The sequence below is a fragment of the Ixodes scapularis genome, unplaced genomic scaffold (genome assembly GCF_016920785.2).
Source record: "Ixodes scapularis isolate PalLabHiFi unplaced genomic scaffold, ASM1692078v2 PGA_scaffold4__175_contigs__length_147842914, whole genome shotgun sequence".
NCBI lineage: Eukaryota > Metazoa > Arthropoda > Arachnida > Ixodida > Ixodidae > Ixodes > Ixodes scapularis.
Genome location: NW_024609879.1, coordinates 57,911,918 through 57,920,640, shown reverse-complemented (window position 1 = coordinate 57,920,640; position 8,723 = coordinate 57,911,918).

The following is an 8,723-nucleotide window of genomic DNA, read 5'->3' as shown; positions in this document are numbered from 1 at the left end:
ACAACAAGCTACTTGATTAATGACGTCGCCAAAAAGTGGCTGAATAATGCAAGCGACAGGAATGGCGGACGGAACGACCGTCGCAAGCGGGTGGCAGTATTTAAATAAATGTTGAGCAACTGTACTGCAGTTTCTCATCTCTTTAATATTTTGAAACATTCTATAGGGTGCTCTCAAGCTTGATCTCCAGAAATTCTTGACAGCTTGCTGAGGAACCGTCGAATTTCCTAGCAGCCTGTGATAAGTCGTGTGGAACTTGCAAGGTTAATTACTTATGACCAACAGCTGGAAATTATGTAGGTAACAGTGGCGGGCACAAGCCAGTGGTCAGTGGCCGGGCGAAAGTGAGTGGCCAAAATAGCTAACCAAATCTGAAAGGCCAGTGGTTGGCCAAACGTAAACGGCCCTCGCCTGGAACAATGAAAATGGCCAATGGCTGGTCAAACGCACATGGCCAACTGTCGGCCAAACGCAGATGGCCAGTGGCTGGCCGAAGGCAAATGGCCAGTGGCTGACCAAAGGCAAATGGCCAGCGGCTGGCGAAAGGCAAATGGCCGGCGGCTGGCCAAAAGCACATGGTCAGTGGCTGGTCAAAGACAAATGGCCTGCGACTGGCCAAAGGCAAATGGCCAGAGACTGGCCGAAGGCAAATGGCCAGCGGCTGGCCAAAAGCAAATGGCCAGCGGCTGGTCAAACGCAATGGCCAGTCGCCAGACGAGGACGAAAACACTGGTGTTGCCAAGCACTTTGACCAGCCACCGGCCAGCGAAAAGCTGGGTGGCCAGGTGCATCTTGCCAACGATGGCCCGTTAACATCGTGCTGCTTGGGTTCCCACCTCTGAGTTGAACAAGTTTAAGATAGCAGTGTCCCAATTCACACCAGACAGGTTAAAATCGCCCGTAATAAAAACACGGTATTTTGCGATGTCTGCCATGCTCAAGGCGTGATTAATACAAGCACTAAAGGTAGAAAAGTCGCATTGCGGAGTGAAATAGTAATTCCCCAGAAGAATATTTGGTTGTCGGTGAAGATTAATTTCGATCCACACTGATTCCTTGTAAACTTCCATATCAGGTCTGCGTTATGATTCTAAGTTCGGCAGCAGTGCGCACCGAAGCAACATCTAATCATCTGTATTTCTGCAGCATCCTTGGCACGCGAGGATTCTTTTCGCCAAACATCGCCCGTCATCGTTCAACGCCGACAACACCACGTGCCTGGACGGGACAAGATCAGCGCGCCACTGACGGTCAAAGTCTACAAAAGAAGCCTGCCCAACATACCAGACCTCAGTTCGGTAGCAGTGCGCACCGAAGCAACATCTAATCATCTGTATTTCTGCAGCATCCTTGGCACGCGAGGATTCCTTTCGCCAAACATCGCCCGTCATCGTTCAACGCCGACAACACCACGTGCCTGGACGGGACAAGATCAGCGCGCCAATTACGGCCAAAGACTACAAAAGAAGCCTGCCCAACATCCCAGACCTCAGTTCGGCAGCAGTGCGCACCGAAGCAACATCTAATCATCTGTATTTCTGCAGGTGAGCACCACGTATTTCTTGTATAAACTCAGTAAAGCGTCTCTGCACTGCTGCCGAACACAGCAACAACTCTTAGTATATTGAAACTGTCTTTGTGAGAGTGACGAAGTTCCGTTGGGTGTTGCTTTCTTAATTCCTGATCTATAATGAGTAAGGAAACGAAAGACATTGCGAAAGCCATTGAAGATCTAAGACGCAAACTGAGAGCTGAACTCAGAACTCTAAAAGACAGTGTGAAGTTTTGTAACGACACTTGTGACGGAGTCAACGAAATCAGAAATAAAATGAAAGGGCTCCGGAAAGATGTTCAGAAACTGACGGAAAAAACGAAGAACTAACAATCGAGAATCAAAGGCTGAACGAAAAAATTGAAGAGCATGAGCAAACTGCTTTGCTTGTCCAGAAGGAGATAGTATTAGAAAAGTTTGAAAGTAAACTCTTAACCCTCGGAATATTTATAGACTTCAGTAAAGCATTTGACCGGATAAATCACAAAATTCTTTTAGACAAATTAGAATGCTACGGAATTCGAGGTGTTAGTTTATCACTCATTGAATCATATCTACGGTACCGGAATCAGTACGTTCAGATCAACTCATACACATCATCCACGCAGCAAATTTATTCAGGAGTGCCCCAGGGAAGTATTTTAGGACCCCTTTTGTTTATCGTGTACGTTAATGACATCATAAAAATTGAAGCCGCTGTTAAATTCATAATGTACGCTGATGATACAAGCATATTTTTCACCGACACTCGAGAAGATGTGCTTGCATCTAAGACGAACGTTTTTTTAGAAAAGCTAAAGACGTGGATAGATTCTAACTCTCTTGTAATTAATACCGCGAAAACAAAGGCTGTATTGTTTCAATGTCCAGGATCGCGTGTCAGATTGACAAATGATCTACTTTTCGGATCATGCCAAATTGACTGTGTTGAAAATGTCAAGACTCTTGGTGCTATTTTTTCAGAACACATGTGCTGGAATAACCAGGTAACACATATCCATAAAAAACTTTGTAAGGTTGTTGGCATATTGAATAGGTACAGACATACGCTCCCAGTTCATATTAAAAAGTTAATTTATGACTCCCTCTTTCAATCTGTAATTCGCTACGCTCATGTAGTATGGGGTACGACCACTATGCGAAATGTCAATAAGCTGCGACTGTTGCAGAAAAAGGCGCTTAGAGCTATCGAAAATGTTCCTCGTGATTATCATACCCTTCCCCTGTTTTTGAAACATCAGGTCGTCGACATTTCCTACTTGTATCCCTGGAGACTAATTTACATGTATCAACGATCAGTAAAACAAAATATCAAAGTTATTTTAAATCTTGGAAACCTGGTGAGAAACGAAGTGACATATTCATTACGTGACCCTCCTCATTGGCGTGTTCCCCCTTCCAGGACCAATTTTGGATTGCAGAGATTTAACTACAGATTGGCGGTTATGTTAAATAAGCTGGCATCCCGAGATATTTACATACGCTCCCGAAACTATCAGACAATTCAAAGAATATTATAATATCGAACTGTTTTTCTTGTGTTTTTTCTTCTGTGGTTATTGTATAAGAGTTGTATATTTAGAATTACTGTAACCTAGCTGTGCGCCCATCACTGCTGCTTGGTTTTGGGGGGCGCTGGACTTTGTCAAGCTGCGAGTACGCAGCTTTTTTCCAGCCCCCTAGTCCCAAATGTAATTGTTTGTGACTTAATAAACTGATTGATTGATTGATTAATATCAAAGATGTAATAACCTTGAAATAAAAGGAGTGCCAGAGGAAGGTGATGCATGTGACGTTGTCAAAAGAATTGGGAGTCTCCTGAACGAGCCGATCCTTGACTCGGATATTGACATACGTCACCGTGTCCCGACCTTCAAGCCCTCTGAAAAGAACATAATTGTTCGCTCCGTGCAACGCACGAAGCGAGATAAAATTCTTCGAAAAGCCAAAAAGCAGAGAATGACAACTGAAAATCTTGACTATGGTGGGAACAGTAGTCCTGTTTACGTCAACGAACATCTGACGAGTTCAAACAAAAATCTTTTGGGTGCCGCTGTAGCCAAGAAAAAAACGGTTGGCTGGAAGTTTGTGTGGTCCTCGGGCGGGAAAATCTTCGCGAGAAAGGATGAGCAAGCAAATGTTCTAAGGATTGCTAACCTGGGTGACGTTGAAAAAATAACAAACTAAACAAGATGACTACAGCCACGGGATACACGCAAAGCCATTATAATGGAGGACACTAAACCTGATTGTAACTATTACGATTGTCAGGCATTTAATAAAAAATATGGAAAAGGTGAAGGACAGTTTAAATCTATACACTTAAATACAAGAAGCATAAAAAATAAGGTAGATGACCTCGAAATATTTTTACACTCATTGAGTGCGAAATTTGAAGCCATAGTACTCACTGAAACCTGGTTATCTAAAGAAGACACACCACCGTACCTGCAGGGTTATAAATGCGAACATCTGAGCAGATATGAGAAAAGGGGCGGTGGCATAGCTATTTATCTAGAAAATAACCTACAGTCTCAGGTTATAAATGACCTAACAAGAATGGATGAAAATGTCGAAAGCTTATTCATTAGAACATCTAATACTGAAGTTGCTGCCTTGTACAGACCACCCTCCGGCAATATGTTTTAATTCATGCAATTTCTTGAAAACGCACTATGCATCCACGGGTCGTTATCTCTGTCATTCATTATTCCCGGAGATGTGAACATAGACACGCTTTCAGGTGACCGTCATGCGAGAGAATTACGCGACATCATCCATCAGTATGCCTGTGACAATGTGATAACACTGCCAACCGGGGTGACTACAGACACTGCTACATCTCTTGACGTCTGCATTACAAACCTAGATAGTGGTCATATTACAGCTGGCGCTATATTATATGACCTTAGTGACCATTTTCCCATCTTCTGCTTTGGGTCTTATTTAACTGGGGAGCATAACAACGAAAAACAAACGTTTTGGCACCGCCCAATAAATGACGGCTCACTACAAACTTTTCGCTGCCTTATAGAACAAGAAAGTTGGGATGACGTCTACGGAGAACGTGAAACGGACCGTGCCTATAAAATTTTTGAGACTAAATTTAGACAGAATTATGATGCTGCATTTCCCCTGAGAGAGATAAAAAGAAGGAAGAAAATAAGAAAACCGTGGGTATTTGGCGACCTGTATGAAAGAATAAAAGAAAAAAAACGCAAGTATCATGCTTTCATCATAAGTCGGGATCTCTCTCTTTTAACTGAATTCAAAAGGTTTCGAAACAAACTGAACACCGATCTGAAGAGCGCGAAGTGCGATTATTATCAAGATAAGTTTCTGCATCATCACAATGATAGTCGAAAAGTATGGGACACCGTAAATGATTTAACCAATAAAAGGTCAACACGATATAGCTTGAAGGAAATATTAATAGACAATAGAAATGTATCTGGAAAAGAACTAGCAGACGAAATGAATCGGCATTTTATTGAGGTGGGCACGTACATGGGGAATAGTGTCAGCACAGATAACAGTGTGTCCACGATGAATCAGATGCAGTCTATCATGCTAATTCCAACTACGTCAAATGAAGTGCAAAGAATAATTAGAAACTTAAAAAATGATGTGGCCGCTGGAGATGATGGAATAAAATCTTTACCTATAAAACAGAATTAAAAATAGCCAAAGTAATTCCTGTGTATAAGGGAGGAGGAGAGGAAAATATTAATAATTATAGGCCGATCTCGGTTCTTCCAGTATTTTCAAAGATTTTTGAGCGCATTATCAATGACAGGCTAACGAGTTTTTTTCAGAAGCACCAAACAATAACGCAGGCTCAATACGGTTTTCAGAAAAATAGGTCTGCGGAACAAGCACTAATTGATATAAAGGATAAAATTGTTGAAAATATTGCAAACAAATTATTGACTCTTGGAGTTTTTTTGGACTCACAAAAAGCGTTTGATACTGTGCAGCACAATATTCTATTGAAAAAACTTGAAATCTACGGTGTACGAGGAGTTGCACTAAGACTAATAAAAATGTATCTTTCAGATCGTTATCAATATGTATCTATAAATGACCATTCATCTAATAAATTGAAAATACGACATGGTGTTCCTCAAGGCTCTATTTTAGGCCCTCTGTTATTTCTCGTGTACATTAATGACATTACGACAATACCAGGTTCCCCTGAACTAATAATGTATGCCGACGACACAAATAGATTCTTTGCTGGTGCGAAGAAAAAGTGCGTCGAGAAGTTGGCTAATGAATATCTTTCAAAATTATCAATATGGTTGCAAATAAATCGTCTACAATTAAATACAAAAAAACTAAGTACATAATTTTTAAACCAGCAAATAAGCAAGACTATAGTTCCATTAAAGTAATATACGAAGGCACAACATTGGAGCAGGTAGCAGAACAAAAATTTTTGGGCGTCTGGTTTGCTGAGGATCTATCATGGAATTGCCATGTAAACAAACTAAAGGCTGATTTATCCCGGGTAACAGGATGCATTTATAGAATACAAAATTTGATACCGACCTGGTTAAAACACACATTGTATTTTTCCTTATTCTACTCCAAAATTTGTTACGGTATTTTGGTCTGGGGAACGACGACGGCGGCGAATTATAATACAATTATCCTTCTGCAAAAAAAAAAAAAAAATCTTACGAATGTGTGAAAATTATAAAGGGGATGCCAGAAATTTAAGAACACAACCACTCTTCATCAAATATGATATTCTTAAGGCAGATCAAATATATTACTTCAAACTTTTACTGGGGATACATAAAAATTGACTTTACACCACACCAGCGAACAGCCTTAGTGCATATCCGATTAGAAATCCGAAGTGAAGGATGCCGGCCATAAGAACCAACTATGGTCAACAAACTTTCATTTTTCAAACAACTAAAACTCTAAATAGAACGGACTTCAACATTAACTTTAAAAACACGTTACCTGGTTTTAAAAGGGATTGTAGAAGTTTCCTGGTTGGCAGTGAAATCGCATTATCATTTGGATAGTGTATTTCACCAAGAATACAATCACTAGATATAGCTAATTTCAAAGATTTGTTTTCATTGTATTCCTTCATGAGAACTTGCTTGTGATGCTGATATGTCGGAGGAGCACAAGATTGCATTCTAGTTTTTTGTTGTTACTGTTTGTTGTTACTGTTTTTGGTTTCTTACGACCAACACTCGTTTATAGAGTTTTTTTAGCAAATGAATATAGTGTCTATTCTTCTTGTTTCTTTGACTTGTTTCTCTTGTTGTATTTTAACTGTATGATGTTTTGTAGAATCTGTTATTATGTAACTACATTGAGCTGCTGGACTTTAGGGGGCAAAGGCCTTGTCAGGCGTCACGCCTTTCTCTCTGCCCCCTACGCGGCAAACCCGCGAAACAAATAAAGAAAAAAATTGCTTCGGATTGCTATCAGAGCACCGCCTCCGTGAATTTGCTTGCACATTTTGTAATCTCTGTCCCCACGATAGACAGAAAACTGGGGCGGAAAATACTCGGTACTAGGAATATCCTTCCGCAACCATGTCTCAGTTATACAATATATGTCATATTTAGTAGCGATACAATTTCCCATGAACCTCGCAGCCTTTCCACGGATGCTAAGTGTATTCTGGTAATACAAAGATAGTTTGCGTGCATTCTTCATCGCCGTTCCTAGGTTGGTTGCTCGTTTGGTCAAAACGCATGCTGTCCTTTAGCGTACCGTAAAACGGACGAAATAGACAACTCTCAGGCCACAATTCAGTGTCGCTGATGACGTCCAATTTGTCATCGTATACAGCAATGTGGAAGGAGGAATAAGTGTCAAACTTAAACAACCGGAAAGAATAAACAAAAATTCGGGATGCAAACAGACGATACAACTCTTTCAAATCTCAACTACATTTATTTTGTCTCCGTTCAAACGACGGCCATCGAGCAGGTTCTGGGGAGGGAGCAGGAGAAGAAAAAAGGGGGGGGGGGAGGGTTGAAAAAGGAAGAGGGGGAAAAACGCGTTATTTGCGGCCTTTCCCTCAAGGTTAACATTAAAAAACGAGCGTGTTGGTAAATACTTAACCGGGAAGAATGAACACAAATTCGGGACGCAAACAGACGATACAACTCTTTCAACTCTCAACTACATTTATTTCGTCTCCGTTCAAATGACGGCCATCGAGCAGGTTCTGGGGAGGGAGCAGAAAAAGAAAAAAAGGGGGGGGAAGGTTTGAAAAAGGAGGAGGGGAAAAAACGCCTGGGGCACACAAGGCAGGTGACCTCGGTAAATGACGCCAACAGTTCACAAACATTTGCAGATGATGTATCCGGGTGAAGGCGTGTTACAAACACAGACTTCCGCGGGCGACGAACACTTGAGATGCTCGACGACTTGCATTTGCCTGTTCTTCATGGTGCTCTGCTTCCGTCTAACCTATTGGAAGCCATCGTTGGCTTCGTCTGTCGTAGCATCGTTGATGTTGCTCTGTCGGCCCTTCTTGTTGTGGCACTGGGATTCAAAGCTGTCATCGTACCGCTTCCTTGCGCCACGGTGCGTTGCGCAGTGCTGGCTAACTTGCCCGGTTCTGCCGATTTTCGCAGAGCGCCGGCGAACGTAGCCTGTTGTTTCTCAGGTGGGGTCACGGTGGGAGGATTTTCGAACACAGCGCGAAGTTGGTTCACGGCGTCCAACGTCTCGCTCGCCCTGGCTCGCAGCTCTCCATTTTGATCTCGGAGCGCACCAATCACTTGCCCCTGAGACGACACCACCGCTGACAGCTTGTCTACTCTTGCGAGCAGCAATTCCACAAGGCCGAGAAGCTTGTTCTCGGTATCAAAGTTGTGAGCCACCGCTGGGACCGCTGGTTCTTTGACGCCAACTTCTTTCGTAGAAGGGGGCGTGTCGCTTATCGAATTTCGCCGCCGAGTGCAAGTTTTGCATTTATATTTTCTCCGTCCGCTTGCCATAAGCACATCGTAATCTTCCGCGGTTACGTTGATACATTTACAATGAAAGCGTTGGCCACAGTCGCCGCGGCACTCGAGATACTGCTGCCTGCCGAAGATTTTCTTGGAGCAGTCGGCACACACGTCCTCCGCATTCGCCATCTTGGCGAATATATGTATGATTAGTCATACGTGTGAAGCAGGCGTGC